Source organism: Rhinolophus sinicus, linkage group LG10 (assembly GCF_036562045.2).
Source record: "Rhinolophus sinicus isolate RSC01 linkage group LG10, ASM3656204v1, whole genome shotgun sequence".
NCBI lineage: Eukaryota > Metazoa > Chordata > Mammalia > Chiroptera > Rhinolophidae > Rhinolophus > Rhinolophus sinicus.
The window spans coordinates 57,549,253-57,565,896 of NC_133759.1; the positions used below are offsets into that span (position 1 = coordinate 57,549,253).

The following is a 16,644-nucleotide window of genomic DNA, read 5'->3' on the forward strand; positions in this document are numbered from 1 at the left end:
ATTTTCTATATCAAAAGTATACCTTTTTTTCTTAAAGCAGGGACCCAGCAAAGAAGTCTGACTTTCTTGGTTGATCTCGAATTCAACTGTCCTTCACTATCTCAGTGAAGGAAGGTATCAATGAACATATTGATTTATTGAATGGCTCTTATGCCCAAAGTGTTTTTATATGAACCCTCCCCACATCCTGAAGGTTGGTACGTTACATTCATCAGACTGAGCATCACACAGCTAAGTGTCGAGCCACCTTTGGACTTGGCTTCCTCCTCCTCCCCTTCTGTTTATTGTGGGGTTTTGGCCTTTTTTTTTTTTTTTTAACCAAGAAAAAGAGATTGGAAGAGGATAGGGAAGAAGAAAAAAACAGAAATAGTAGTTTCCCAATACATCTCTAAGACTGACTACAGAAATGATGAAACTGTTTTCCTCTGGCGTTCTCCACAAAATAACCAACATATGCTCCAAAATGAACTGACAGTAACTAAAATATAATGTATTCCAAATTAAACAGTCTTTGCACAACACCATGGTGGTGTAAGGGAGTTATGGCAGAGATGGCTGCCCACCATTCATTTTCCTTTTCTGCCTTGATAAGAATACCATCGTTTTACTCAGAGGATCAATATGCACAGCTACAAACAATATTTCAGTACCTCCTTAGCGGCTATAAGTGACCATGTGAATAAATCTGGTCAATGATATGTAAGGATGTAACTTCTGGGAGAGCTCTTTAAAAGATGCCAAGCAGTTGGCAAAGGCTCATTTTGCCCCCTCCTCCTTCCTGCTTCCTGTCTGGAATGTAAACACTATTGCTGGAGCTCTGGCAGCCATCCTGCACCATGAGGTAATGTTAAGAACAGAATTTTTTGATCACACCAAGGATCCACCATACCAGCCCTGAATTGCCTATTTCCGATGATGATGATTATATTTTACCAATGAGAGAAATACACTATGTATTTATTTATAGTGAATGCAATTCTTAAATGATATAACAAATGCTTCTCAAATATTAGCATAGTCCAGATTCATTTGAGGCCTTATTGAACATTATTCTCATTTTCATCCCTCTGGGTCTGAAAAGACACCCAGAATTATGTATTCTTAATAAACACCTCACACCATACCAGGAGAAATGTTGCTTTAAGGGGAAGGTAAACATGACTCCACAAGGTTTAAAGGTAAAAACTCCTGGAGTGTAATCTCCAATGTGGGCTGACACATTTAGAAAGTTTTATAAAAGCTCATCTTAACCCAGACACTAACTAGAAGACTGGGTCTTTATTTAATTCTTCCCCTCCTGCAGTGTGAGAAGTTTGGAAGCTCAGTTAATCTACTTCAATTCGGGGAGCAATATTTAGAATATGCCTGAGGTCTCACAAGGCAGGTGCTACAGAGAAAAGAGAAATGCTGCCTGAATTTGTAGCACGTGGTGGTTTTTATGAAAAGTGCCCATTAGTTCCCAAACGGGGACCTAGAGAACAATTGGATAGCATTACGGCTCTGAGCAAGTGCGGATGGGCTGCTTTGGAGGCCTGTTTGCTCATTTTGCCCCTACTTGCCAGAATTTCATTCCCTACACAATAGGAGAAAAGTGCTGCTAAGTGGTGTCTAAGAGGTAAAATCGTACTGAGTTTTGGCTCCTTTCTGTTTCTCCTGGAGACCCACGTTATAATTTTAATTGGTTTACTCAGGAAGTAATTTAAGAAATAACAGTCTAAAACCTAATTCCTAAACAACGTCTCCGTCATGCTAAAACTTCCATAGGATTAGGATAAAAAATCAGAAATAAAAGCTCAGTTGGGGTATTTTCAAAGAACAGTATTTCATACTGCCCTTCCCCCCATTCTTTGCTCTTATCCAATGTCTAATTCAACAGCAAACCATGTCAGATGTAGGTTCGAAACATATCCAGAATCCAGTGACTTCCCCCAGCTGTTCACAACCAGTCTAACCATGCCTAAGTGTTCTCTGGAATTACTGCCATGGCTGCCTCGGGACCCACGCTTTCAGCTTTGCGTCCTTGCAGTCATTCCCTCTTCCACAGCAAGAACTAACCTATGTGACTATAAAGCAGGTCATGTTCCTGCTCTTCCTAAACCCTGTAATGACTTCCCATCCCCCTCTGAATAAAAGCCGAACTCCTTCCTACAGGATCACGATCTTGCTCATTAAGAGCTGGCGACCACATCGCTTCCTATACTCGTTTTGTTCACTGCTGCTCCCAGTGAGCCGGCTTGCTATGCCACTCACCTCAGGGTCTTTGCACTAGCCATTCTCTGTCGGGAACATTCTTCCCCTAGATACTTACATGATGCCCGCCCGTCCTAAGGTCACCTTATCACAGGCGCCTTCCCTGACTACCTTAATAAATCAGCGACCCCATCTCTTGTTGTCTATACCAGTGCTTCTCAAGGAGTGGCTACTGTGGATCCCCAAAGGATATTTGGCAATGTCTGGAGACATTTTTGGTTGAGACAGCTGGGTGTGTGTGGGGGTGGGGGTGGCATATAGTGGGTCAAGGCCAGAGATGCTTCTAAACCCCCTACAATACATAGGACAGCTTCCACAGTAAAGAATGATTTGGATTAAATGTCAATAATGCTGAAATGGATAAATCCTTAACCTGGTTTTCTTCAAAGAACTTACCAGTTGGTGAAGCATTACCTACTTGTTAATTGTCCCTCTCTTCCCTCTAGAATGCCTGGCACTTTGTTCACTATATACCCCGGAAGAGTGTCTAGCATGGAGTAGGTGCTCAATAAATGTTAGTTGAATGAATGCATACTGTATTCCAATCTTGCCTTTCTTACTTTCTGGTTTATCAAAGGACTTGGACACGGACATGAAGCAAGATAATACACAGATGAGGTTTTAGGAGGAACCAGAGTAAAACTCACTGAGCTTCCCTCTCATTCCATCACAGCACTTGCTTTTTCACCAGATTACTGGTGTGGGGTACATGGAGGACATGCTAAGAGAAAAATGAATAAAATAACTGTCAATGTACTGTTTCTTTAAGAGGAAGAACTAAAACAACACCATTTTGTATTTGAAGCCAGAGAATTTTTTTCTAGTTGAGTAAACTTTGTTCAAACAAATTGAAGGAAATAATCACATTACATCCGAAGCAGGTACTGTAATTCAAAATCACATGAGTTGTTATGCTCCTATGCCTGCTCTCGTTCACATGCTTACTCTCTCCAAACCTTTCAGTTTTTAAAATTTTTATTTAGATTATCAAAGTTCAATGTTTAGTTAGAACATACTTTCCATTTAGTTTGGAGCATAATCTGACATTTATTTATTTTACCCTGTCTTAAAGAAAAGGTCCCAGAAATGGAAGAACTTGGAGTTTAAACACTTTTCCTTTAAGCTACAATTACATAAAGACTCCCCCACCTCAATTTTATTAAAACACTCTTTGAAAAATGCCTGCTCATTTGCATATATGTTACTAAAAATTCCCCAACAGTTGCTGACTTTTTTTGGTAACAGTTTCAATATTGCCGTTAGAATATATATACATGAAAAAAGCAAGCAGGATGGCAGTTTCCTACAGTGGTTAAGTGTTTGCACTTTGGAGTCACATTGTTTAGGTCTAAATACTGATTGAACACTTACCATCTGTATATAGTTGGGCAAATTACTTTGTCCTTTATAGAGTCAGTATGCCCATCTAAAATGGGGGCAATAATATCTATGTTAAAGCAATGCTATGAGACTCAGATGATATAATGTACCTAGCACAGAGACAGGCACACAGTGAAGCCTCTATATTCTTAACTTTCAAGCAATCTAATATATAAGTAATAAATGTCTATGCTATGAACTGAATTGTGTCCCCCTCCCCCACAAACTTATATATTGAAGCCTCAATGTAATTGTATTTGGAGATAGAGACTTTAAGGAGGTAATCAAGGGTAAATGAGGTCATAAGTGTGGGGTTATAATTAGAATGGATGAAGTCCTCATAAGGAGAAGAAGAGAGACCAGGAGTGTGCATGAACAGAGAAAAGACCATATGAGGACACAGTAAGAAGGTGGCTGTCTGCAAGCCAAGAAGAGAGTCCTCACCAGAAACCAACCCTGCTGGCACCTTGATCTTGGACTTCCAGCCTCCAGAACTGTGAGGAAATAAATTTCTGTTGTTTAAGCCACCCAGTCGGTGGTATTCTGTTATGGCAGCCAGAGCAATTTAAAACAGTCTCCTATAAGAGTATGCAAGGAACTGTTGAGTGCTTGCAGGGAAAGGACACACATATGAATAAGGAACTATTCTTATTGGAGCATAAATGCCACGGACACTTTGACATTTTGATCCAGATCATTCTTTACTGTAGAAGCCGTCCTATGCACTGTAGGAGGTTTAGCAGCATCCCTGGCCTTGACCCACATATGTGCATGCACACAGTTTTAACAACTAAAATTGTCTCCAGGTTATGCTTCAGGAGAGTGTATATGACAAGCAGGCAAATGACTATAATACAAAGTTAAATAATGCAAAAGCCATTACAGTCAGACAAAAACACTACAATGGTTCAAAATACAGTAGATTAAATTCCAAAATCTGTAGCATTGGCCAATTACTGTGGTGGAAATAATCCCAAATTACCAATGACAGTACTGGATGTGGGATTGAGAAGAGGTGCACAGTAGCATACCATTATGCAGTAGTTCCACCGTATGGATAGAATAGATGAAATGACCTCAAAAGCATAGATAATAGTGAATTATGGAAAAGCAATTATGAAGTGATGAGTTTTGATTGTTTTGATTGTTACCTTTGTTTTTAATGTAACTTAATTATGAATATATATAATTGAGTTTTTAAGAATGGCAATATTTAACAACTGGCTCACCAAATTCCTGAAAACTGACCAATTGGATCCTGTGATACTGTATGAGCTAGTTCCAGTGCATTGCTGACAGAAATGTGCATAGTTTCTTTGGCAAATTATCTTTAAAAAGGTAAAAAGAAAAGAGTAGTAGAATAGCTGCAAACACCTAAAGACTGTTGCAAAACGTCTGATGACAACTGTATGCTGTCTTCTCAAACTAACTCTGTCTTCTTCAATGGTTCTAGCAAATAGCACGTGAAGCCAAGTTATCTACCTCAGCTGACCTACACTTCAAAATACTTACAGCTCTTAGTCTCCTAGTATTTTCCATATCCCCTCCCTTCTTCTCACCCAAAGTTTGCCCTTTCTTTATAAATCTTTACCTTTGCTCCCTTCTTGTTTCCTTTTCATATCTTTAGGCATAAAACAGAACAGAAAAATATTTAAAGTCATTTATTTATTGGCAGGGGTTTTATTTTCTAAAGTCAAAAAGGATGTGAGTTGACACACATTCTTTTGTAGGTCTCCATGAAGAAGAAAAACACCAAATTCCCCACCTCGAACCTTAATAAAACTCTTCTTTTTTAAGCTAGCATGTGATTGGCTAACTGTGTTCTCACAAGTCAGTGTTTCTTAAAAATGCAAAAAGGTTCTCCATTTCTGGGATGGCTACTCAAATGTCAACTATATTGATATTTGCCTACAGTGTAGGAGAAAGAAACTGCATTCAGTGCTTAATGTTTGAGTCTTGACTATGACAAATCCTAAGTCTGCAACTTTGGCCAAGTTATGTGACTTCTCTGGGCCTCAGTGTCCTCATCTCTAAAACTAGAGTAATTGCACTCATCACACAGGGTTGTGAGAATTGAAGGTGATTAACAGAATGAAAATACGCTGTTAATTGTAAGACTGTATATAACTGTCAGATCAGGATTATTACTGAAAATAACAATAACATTGTAGATTAGAATTGTATTAGGCTGCTAGTAATAACCTAAGTATAGTGGTTTAGGGCTGATAACATCATTTTGTAAAAACCATCAAGCATCTAGCCTCTTTCTATCATCCTCCATTCTAAGCATTCGTAGCATTTATGCACAACAATCACAAAATGGCTGCTGGAACTCTAGCCATCATGCTTATTCCAGGCAAGAAGACAGGTAAGGGCAAGGAGGAAAAGACCTACTTCCCAGTTGGATAAAAAACATTTAAGGACATTTCCTGGAAGTACTACCGAACTTCTACAGAGGGTGCCAAAAAAAAGTATATACATTTTAAAAAAGGAAAATTGTATAAATTGTATTAAAATGGTCATACTCAATATATACCAAGAACAAAGGATGAATACAAGTCATGTTTGACCTCTGCAGTTACAAGAGGTGCTCAGCGTGGTTACCACCAGTGTCCAGGTACTTCTGATTACAGTGAACTACTGCTTGAGCAACACTGACCAAAGTGTCCACTTGTATACATGTTTTTGGCACCCTTGGTATTTATAATCCCTTGGCTAGACCTAGCTCCAAGAGAAGCTGGAACATATAATTCTTAGTTAGGCATACTGCTGCCCAGAATAAAATCAGATTTTGTCAGTAAGAAAGGAGGAGATACTAATATTAGATGGACACCTGGAAATCTGTGTCCGCAATAAGTACCTGAGTTTTGGGTTACCTCTGTCTTATGTGAACTCCTTAGGAGTTTCCTATATGGTATCTTTCCTATGTGTTAAATCATTGTTTTTGATTGTATACTTCACAATACAACACAACCCGCCCACTTCCTCTCTAACATTAGTAAGTGCAGATTCACAATGTCATGTAAAACCATTTTGAAGAAAGTTTAGAAAGCAGCAAGAGGAGGAATCCTAGGACAAATTCAACTTTTTAACTGGGCAAAGAGATGCATAATGACAGATATGCTATGATTTCAAGAAGAATTCTTTATTGAATTGGCTGGAGTTTGCGGATCACAGGACACTGTTGGAAACCCATATTGCAATATAGGTGATCGTTGTTTGCAATCAGTTCACTTAAGGCAGTTTTGTTTCTGCACATTAAAGTAACTGAAAGTGTGAACAGATGGAAAAGGACGAAAACTATGGAGCTCGCTTACATAGTACAAAGTAAATATTTCTGACCCCCATTGCTACTTTAAGCGTGAGTTACACTGCCTGCCCCATGAAGTTTCAAATGTATCATGGATATAACTGCAAGAATTTAGTCTTCCCTGTTCTAGAGGCCAAAAGATCAGTGAAGGCAGTACTACAGCTTCAAGGTTAGATACGGCCATAAAGCTCTAAACCTCCTACATTATGACATTTTAGAGAAACAATCAGGAAGGTTTGGGTAGGATGAGCTCGAGTATGCCACAGAAACAAACACCACCAAAATACCACTGACTTTGTACCATAGTTGTTTTTTAATTAAAAAAGAAAAATCCTTATTGTAGTAGAACATATATAAGGCTTGCCATTTAATCATTTTAACGTGTACGATTTAGTGGCATTAATTACATTCACAATGTTGTACAACAACTGCCACTATCTATTTCCAAAGCTTTTCCATCACACCAAACAGAAACTCTCTACCCATTAAGCAATAATTCCTCATTTCTCCCTCCTCTCAGTCCCTGGTAAACTCTAAGCTACTTTCTGCCTCTATGAATTTACCTAGTCTAGATAGTTCATCTGAGTGGAATCGTACAGTTTTTTTCTTTTTGTGTCTGGCTTATTTCACTTAACATAATGTTGTCAAGGTTCCTTCATGTTGTGGCATCTGTCAGAACTTCATTACTTTTTATGGCTGAATAATGCTCTGTTGCATGAATATACCACACTTTGTTTATCTGTTCATCTGCTGATGGAACATGGGTGTTCCACCTTTTGACTTTTGTGAGTAATGCTTCCATGAACATTGGAGTACAAGTATCTGATTGAATCTCTGCTTTCAGTCCTGTTGGTTATATACCGAGGGGCAGAATTGCTGGATTACATGGTAATACTATGTTTAACTTTTTGAGGAATTGTCAAACTTTTTTCCACAGTGGCTGGAGTGTTTTATATTCCCATCAGCAATGTACATGTATGAGGGTTCCAAATTCTTCATATCCTTGCCAATACTTGCTATTTTTAAAAATTATAACCATCCTAGTAGGTATGTAGTGGTATCTCACTGTGGTTTGGATTTGCATTTCCCTAACAACTAGTGACGCGGAGCAGCTTTTCATGTGCTTATTGGCCATTTGCCTACCATCTTTGGAGAAATGTCCTTTGCCCTTTTAAAAATTGTGTTGGTTTTTATTTTGTTGTTAGGTTGATGTTCTTTATATATTCTGGATAGTAAATCCTTACCCACACCACAATTTTATTTCTCACTCACATTACATCTCTGATATGGGTAGGCAGAGACCCATGTGATGGAGACTCTATACTGATGTGTATTTCCAATATCAGCAGAGAAAAGGAAAGTTGGAGCTGAACACTGGCAGTGAAACACTTTTATCTGGATGTGCTGCATGTAATTCTGTGTACATTTCATTTGTTAATGTGAGTCACATGGCCATGCCTGATTTGCACGGGGGTGAGAAAGTACAACCCTCCCCCATCCCACTCCCCCTACCAGGAAGAGGAGGGAGCCAATCATTTGTGAACAGTTCTAATCTCCACCACCTAAGCAGGGAAAGAATGGAGTAATGTGAACAAGAGATTATCTTTTAGAAAGGGAAGTACAGTTGATTCATGTTATTCGTGGTAGTTATATTCTGTAAAGTCACAGCAAAAAAAGAATTAATGAATATTGAACCATTGCTCCTAGGGATAGGCTCTTGCCAGCTTCTGGTCATAGCATTTTTGTTAATGAATCCATCCATGCCCTTGTTTTACATGTGTTTCTGTTTAAAGGATACCTTAGTTAATATCTATTGTTGATTCGGTAACATCAAATTCACAGTCAGCAGCAATATAACTCTTGGTGTCTAACACACATATTTTCTTCATAAGGCATCTCAAAGGCTTCTTGCCCTTAGGAACACTAGATAGCACTTGAGCACTAAGCTTGGGTGCCATTTTAAAGAGCGAAATCACCAACAAAAAGCACAAATAAAAGAAATGTGATACTCAATAGACAAAAGGCACACATGCTTACTGTATGAGAGCTGCAACAAAAGGTAGAAAGAACATTGCCTTGTTCAACCTCAGCTGGAACTATGCGGTGGGGGGCAGGGGAGCGATTCAAAATTTCACCCCTCTGTGCATGGCTCAGAATGACTGTGAAAGCACTGTAAGTATTGATTTCTGGGGTTACAGTTTTGACAGGTGAATTTGCTAATACTCGAATGCATGAATAATGAGGATCAACTAGATTACAATCTAGTTGACCTACTCAGGAGTAAGGGGCTGAGCCAGGATTTAAATTTCGGTCTGATCTCAAAGCTCATGCTCTTCCCACTTCACCCCACTGTCTCCATAAACCAGTCACAGGGTTACCTCTGCCCTGAGTATTTGATGAATCAATGACCAGTATAGTCACAGTTCATTTCTCAAGCTTGTGGTTCCTGTTGAAACCTTGAATAATAAACAGGCTAGAGTGGCTGTTTAATCATGAAAGCCACACAGACCAGTTGGAATTCCAAAGCAGGCAGAAATCAGCCGCATTACATGGAAGCGGGTATGCTGTGAGTGTTATGTGCATATGTTACACAGTAAGAATCATGGGAACTGAACAGGCTTGACAATTTTTTCTCTTTGCGGTCTCTGCAAGAGAAATGAATGTGCTCAGGTTCACCTCCAAGACAGCCATGTGGTCCCTGAAGTGATTACTTCAATTCCTGAGAATTTCAGAATATTTTAAAATTTTATTTTATTGCAGGTACTTCTTTATTTTGTGGTAAAATACACATAACATAAAATTCACCACTTTAACCATTTTTAAGTGGCACTAAGTACATTGCTGGGCAACCATCACTACCATCCATCTCCAGAACATTTTGTCTTCCCAAACTAAACCTCCATATCCGTTAAACACTAACTCCCCGATCCCCTTCTCCCAGGCCTGGCAACCACCATTCTCTTTTTGTCTAGATGAATTTGACTAGTTGAGAGTGATTCTTATTACACGTCGGGACCAAATGTTCTTCTGTGGTAACACTTCTCTGAAATTATGGTGAAAATCAGTGGGGGGAAAAATGAGTCAGACACCATATCTACACTTACACTTAAGTCCTTTTATAAGCAACTTTCCTTCTGTTTTTCCTAAGATAATTAGAGGTTGCACGGGGAGACTCTGGCCCCAGCCATTAGACAGTAACACATGAGAGGATCTGGGAGCTCAGTTGTTAGCGCACGTTTCCACTGAGAAGACCTGTGAGATAAACGGCCACTGATAATTGGTAAGTTATTTCTCCTGCATTTTCAGCTTCAGGGTATTAAGTCAACATTTTACAAATCATAGAATTCCCATTATATTACGCCTCTTCCCAGCTCATGACAGACAGAGTCTTCTGATTACCTTTGGACTGGCATGAGAAGCAACCAAATGTCAATAATTGCAAGAGAACTCAGTATCACCTGGACTCAGACGAAACAGGCAATTCTGGCAGGTACCCTTCAGCATCCTGACATTTCTGACATCTAGTTTAAAATAGTGCTCACTCACGTGCTATCACAGTCTCATCCAAGAAACAAACAAACAAACAAAATCCCAAAACACCTAAAAAACCACCAACAAAAAACAGTCGCTATTACTCTGTGCTTAGCGAGTGACATGGCCCAGTTGTAGCAGCAGTCTTGTCTTGTTTTAATGATCTCCTTTTCCTCCGTTGCCTACAGCATTCCTTACCCAAGTTTTACTTATTCTACTGAAAGCTCCTCTAGACCTCTTTTGGAAATACACAGGCAATGGATGGAAAAGAAAAAAGTCTTAATTTTACACATACCTTTTTAGGAAACAGAACTATGAAAATGGGGCATTTCAGCATCAGTTCTTATCTATGCTAAACAAAGGGAGCAAAGAAGTAAACAAAAAGGCAGGACACGATGCTACGATTATTAGTATTGATATGACTTTGCTTTAAAGAGAAACTACCCCAAATTATATTTTACTGAGGCTAGAGCAAATCTGGACTCAAAGTCAGGGAAGGTGGCTCAGAATTATATCAAGATGCAGGCTATTCATGAGGGGAGGACAAATCTTTCATGAATAATCAAAGAAATGGTACTAAAAGGTGCATCACATAAGGTCCCTGTCATACTCAGAAGGAAGACAGAGAAATACTGAACAACTGGATATTTGTTAAAACGAATGAAGTGGGAAAGTAAGGCATTAAGTTCAATAAGTATGAAAGCCCTGTGGCTAGAGGGAGCTTGGGGTATTGGAAGAGTGGCAAAGGAGCCAGTGTGGCTGGATGGTAAGAACTGGCAGGTAATCACTACAAGAATAGAAAGGCATTCTGCAGCTTTCCAACAGGTAAAGGAAAAGGAAAGAAACTGGGAAAACAGCATTAAAAATCGTAGTCAAGAAAATAGAACAAAGCAGAGGAGAAAAGATGGCAAACAGAAAACAGAAAAAAAGTGGTAGTAATAATTAAGTTACCAAAATAAATGTAAATATACCTACCCATCAATTAAAAGATAGATTATCAGTTTGGGTTAGAAACAAAAACACAATATTCATCATATGCTGCTTACTTAAAATAAATCTGCAAGAAAAGGTTGAAATGCAGGAATAGAAAAGTATAATCTTGCAGTTACTCACCAAAAGAAAGCTAGTGTGCAATGTTAATATTGGACAAACCAGAATTTAAGTAATATAATTAGGAGAGATAAAAAGGGATGTTGCAATTAGTTAGTAAATCCTTGGTCATTTCAAAATTATTAGTTATACAACTTGTTGGTCACTTTGTAATAGTCACCAGTTCAATATTCCTGGAAAATACAGAGGATGCCAAAAAAATGTAAACACATTTTAAGAAAGGAAAACTGTATTAAAATTGTAGTTCTCAATATAGACTGATAACAAAAGATGAGTACAAGTCACGTTTGACTTCTGCAATTACAAGAGGTGCTCAAAGTGGTTACCAGCAGCGTTCAGACACTTCTTTTTTTCTTTTTTAAAAATTATTTCAAACTTTTATTTATTTTACGTGTGTTTTTCCAGGACTCATCAGTTCCAAGTCAAGTAGTTGTTTCAATCTAGTTGTGGAGGGCGCTGCTCACACTGGCCCGTGCGGGGATTGAACCAGTAACCCTGGTGTTACGAGCATCGTGCTCCAACCAACTGAGCTAACCAGCCGCCCCGAGACACTTCTGATGATGGCAAACTACTGCTTGAGCAACGCTGACCAAAGTGTCCATTTGTGTACATTTTTTGGCACCCCCGTGTACTATTAATGCAGCTGTTCATAAACATAAAAATGATTTTCATATTAAAATAAGTTAAATGCAGAAAAATAAAAGTGATATTACAAAATAATGAAAGGAAAACGCCATTAAAAATTTAGTGTAATCACAAATTTGAAGGCAGCCAAACATAAAGCCCCAAAATACATAACGCAAAAACAGATATACTTGTAGAAGGAGAAACAAATCTATAGACATAATGAGGGATTTTAAGATATCTCTCGCAGGCATTGATAGATCAAAAAGACAAAAATTACGAAGGACATACAGTATATCAATAGTAATTACTGTTTATTAACTCTGTCACCTTTCTTCTAACAATTTGGAAACATTACCTGTTTATTCTTACTTTATACTGGGAATAAAGGATTTTTCACATGCTTATTTTCCAGCCAGGGAACAGAAAGAAGCTAGAAGGTGCTAAGAAACCTGCTCAAGGCCACTTAGCTATATCACTGTCTAAAACCGAACTTTCCTGATTCATAACTCTTTCTGGACTTGAGTGTCTCCTTTTCTGTGCAATCTCCTGATCTACAGTCCCTTGGTATTTTCCCCTGGTGTAAGGGGAGGAGTGGTGAAGTACATTAACTCTGCTCCCTAAATTCTGGCTCTATGTGATAATATTCAAGTTATATACTTCTTCTGAGATTATTTTCTTAAATATCAAAGGCAAGGTTTTAGGTTTAATAATTTCTGAAGTCATATTTCTATAATTTTTATCGCCTCCCCTCCAATCTCTGAACAAGAGCTTCAGACTTAGATCTGTTTTGTTTTCCCAGATGGGCCTTTCTAAGAAACGTGATTTTACACCAGTTGGCCTTTCCAATCAGTATTTATATCTAATGTTTCTTGAAAGTACTGTATTAGTTGTCCTAAGGCAGGAACCATTACTATCTACATTTTATAGACGAGAAAGAATGACTTCACCAAGGTAAAATAACTTGCCGCAATCATACACATAGCCAGAGAGGGCAGAGCTAGATCAGGCCCCAGGTACGTCTGATACCACAGGCACGGCTTTTAATCACGATGCTTGGGAAACACCATCCATGGACCATATTTCAGCAGAGCTGTTTGTCATGTCATATTCACCATCCAGAGGAATTCTTGATTATCCACACAGCAATGGGGTCCGGGAGAGGATGGATGCTTCAGAACCATGCACAGGCTCAACCTCCAATTGGTCCCCATCATCTGACTCGACCATCACCCTCAAACAACATGAGCTGAGTGGCTGAGCAGTAGGCACAATTAGTTGGTTGGCATTTCAACTCCTTTCCCTGCCTGCCTCTCTATCCAAGGCTAGGATGGTTGTAATGATGTGCAAAATGATGGAAGAGGACGGAGAAAAGAAAAATGTCTCTAAGTGTACAGAACTGTGACCATCGAAACCGGGGAAATCACAACCCACCTTCCTCCCAGCACCAATCACTCGATGTCAGTGAGGATGGAGACACCGCCTCTTTTTCCTAACACCCTTTTGCAGGAGTCAGAAAGGAGGTTTCCTAGAACCGCAGGATTTCAGGAAAGTAAGACATGAAAAGTCATCACTGAGCAAGGCTATTTAAGGTTTACGGTTCTTCCTTGGTTGCTGCTAGACTTTTTGGTAACTTTATAGAAATTAGAAAGACAGACCCTCCCAAGTACAAATTAGAAAAAAACTAGCACCCAATCTTGGAAGACAGAGTCCTGTATCACAGCCAGGTGAAATACAAGGTGCCTTATGTTAAATAAAACATACTCCTCCTTTTGAGAGGCATCTGGGCTCAGGTGACTACCAGCTGCCCATCACCCCCGTGGCCAGGCACCTCTGTGCAGTGCACAAACCCTAGAAGTCTACGTGGCAGCCCTGAGCCTCTCCCAAGCTGAGAGCCTATGGATTTATCTTTTTGGTTCAGGAAATGCAGGTTCAGAGATTGCTTGAATAATTTGCAAGGTCTGATCACTGAGCTTTACTCAGTCGTCTTAATTCCTATAGCAATAACAACTACCATCCATCACTATCGAGTGCCAACTGTATGCTAGGCACTGTCCTGGGGAATTAAGAGAGACAGCGACATGAGCTGGTCTGTGGAAATGTGTTTTTAGTGCCATCCATACAGATGTTGATGAGTTTCTGTCCCAAATCTCCTCTTTATTATGCATAATAAATACGGAGCAATTCTTTCTAAGAGTGCTTGACCAAAAGGCTGTTATTCCTGAGGCAGCCGTAGAACCTTAGGAAGATTCCAGCATTGAAATGAGAGGATGCTTGCCTTCCTGTGTGCTAAAGGGCAACTTCATTCATTCAATCACTTTGAGGAATTTGAAGTAGAATGAACTGCACATATTCAAAATATGCAATTTAATAAGTTTCGACATACACATACACAGTACTCACAAAACCACCCAGCACAATCAAGACAGTGAAAATACTCATTACTCTCAAAAGTTTCTTCTGAGCTTTTGTTACTCCTCCCTCCCACTGCTCCCCACCTCCCTACCCCCAAGTAACGACCAATCTGCTTTCTGTCATGATAGATTACATTTTCTGGAGTTTCATGTAAATAGTATCCTACAGTATATACTTTCTTTGGTCTGGCTTGTTTCATTTGGAACAATGAGGTTAAGCTTCATTCGTGTTGTTGCAAATACTAAGAGTTCACTCCTTTTCATCGCAGAGTAGTATTCTACTATAGGAATATAACACTATTTGTTTATCCATTTTTCTGTTGATGGACATTCGGGTTGTTTGCAATTTCTGGCTATTACAAGGAAAGCTAAAAGCTGTCATTTTTAAAGTCCCAGGATTAAGGTATTGTCTTATTTAATCCTCACAACCACATTGTAGTTAGCTAATAACACTTTTATTTTTCAAATGATGAAATGAAAGGTCATGGAGGTGGATTAACTTGGCCAATATTCAAGAGCTGCACAGCTAAAATTTGAACACAGAACTAGTTAGTGTCAAAGGTCAGACTCTTGAAGGCGAGCTCAGAAGGACAGGTGCTTGGAAGCTACGGGGAGGCCAGCACAAAGCCTGCAGTCTGTGTGGGTCTTCCACCAAGAGGGACTTTCTCCATCTGCCTACGATGTGCTCCATGGCACACAAAGCACAACGTCAAGACATGGTTGGCAAGCTCCCATTTTACACTGGACTTGGAAAACAGGCACACCAAAACCACACCTAGAGTAAGAGCTGGCACCTATGGGTACTCAAGCAACTGTCGAATGAATAAATGGCTGAAGGCACAAATAAATGACTGAACTGACAGAGAGACAGATGGTAGAAGGAGGAAGTTAGTTACTAGTTGACTTGATGGCAGAGTCACCCAACCATTTCATGAAACTACTCACAGTTATCTCCCAAGTCATAAGGCAGAGGAGATCATCTTCATAGTAAATCAACTCCCACTGCAGCCCACAGAGCAGCCTGTTCAGTCAGCAGAAAGGGTGTGTAGCTGTGAGCTCACGCCGGAAGGCCAAGTGCAGAGGCCCACCCCAATTTCAAGGATCCCAGAACACATTTACTGTAAAGGTTAGAACCATCTGTCTTGAAAGCTGGGAACGCCAATGGCAGGTCTCCCTTCCTGTGTTTGCAAATGAGCCTTGGTTTCCCAGGGTCTGCACATGAGCCTTGAAAAAGCCCTGCTGGCGGAATCTGGCCACGCTGCTGCTGACGTCATCGGGCAGAGGCCCTGAAGCCTGAACCCAGGTTCTAGTTCCACCTCTGACAGCTCCGTTGAAAACAAGTTCATTAACAGGCAGTTTTACTGAATGCTGCACACACAGGCATATTTCTCATTGCCATGTGATGATTCAGTGCATTTCTGGAGCCAAGATAAACACAGCATCGTTCATGTGACTGGTTTCCTGAGAACTGTTCAGGAGGTGGTTTGGGGGTCTCCTATCTCCTTCTTACCTCCCTTCCCCACTCATCTCTCACACTGCACTGAAAACACTGGGGTAAGTGGCAGTGACGGCGAACATAAGAGATACAGGTTAGAAGAAATTTAATCTAGTCCAGTTGGGAGAAATATGTGATTCACTGCAGCCATGAAATTCCATTTTGAGCTCAGCATGAGCTGATGGAATAATGAAATGAAGACAACGCTGCAAATGGCTGGTATGTCTAATAATGGTTTTTGTGGGGTTTTTAGAGGGGCTACTAGATTGTGTGTTCCCTCCCTATGAACCAGACCAGCCAGCAGGCTGAGAGATGAACTACTTCGTCATTCTTCTCTCCTTTCCCTCACATCTGCCAGGCTCTGTCCTTGGTATAAATAGCTTCTCACATAAAGAGAGCAAATTGTCAACTGCCTGAAAGTGAAGGGTAAAGCTGGGGGCCTGCACGACGGCCCCAGCCCACTGGTGCATCACAGCTGTAGAATTCATGGTTCCACAGTAACAGGGACCAGAGAGTCTTCTGGGTTAACA

General features: G+C 39.9%; 1 protein-coding gene across 5 annotated transcripts in view; it reads right to left on the minus strand.

Annotated features, from left to right (window-relative positions):
* Positions 1-16,644, minus strand: part of PRICKLE2 (prickle planar cell polarity protein 2) — a 338,765-nt gene that overhangs the window by 60,198 nt on the left and 261,923 nt on the right. The window lies entirely within an intron of this gene.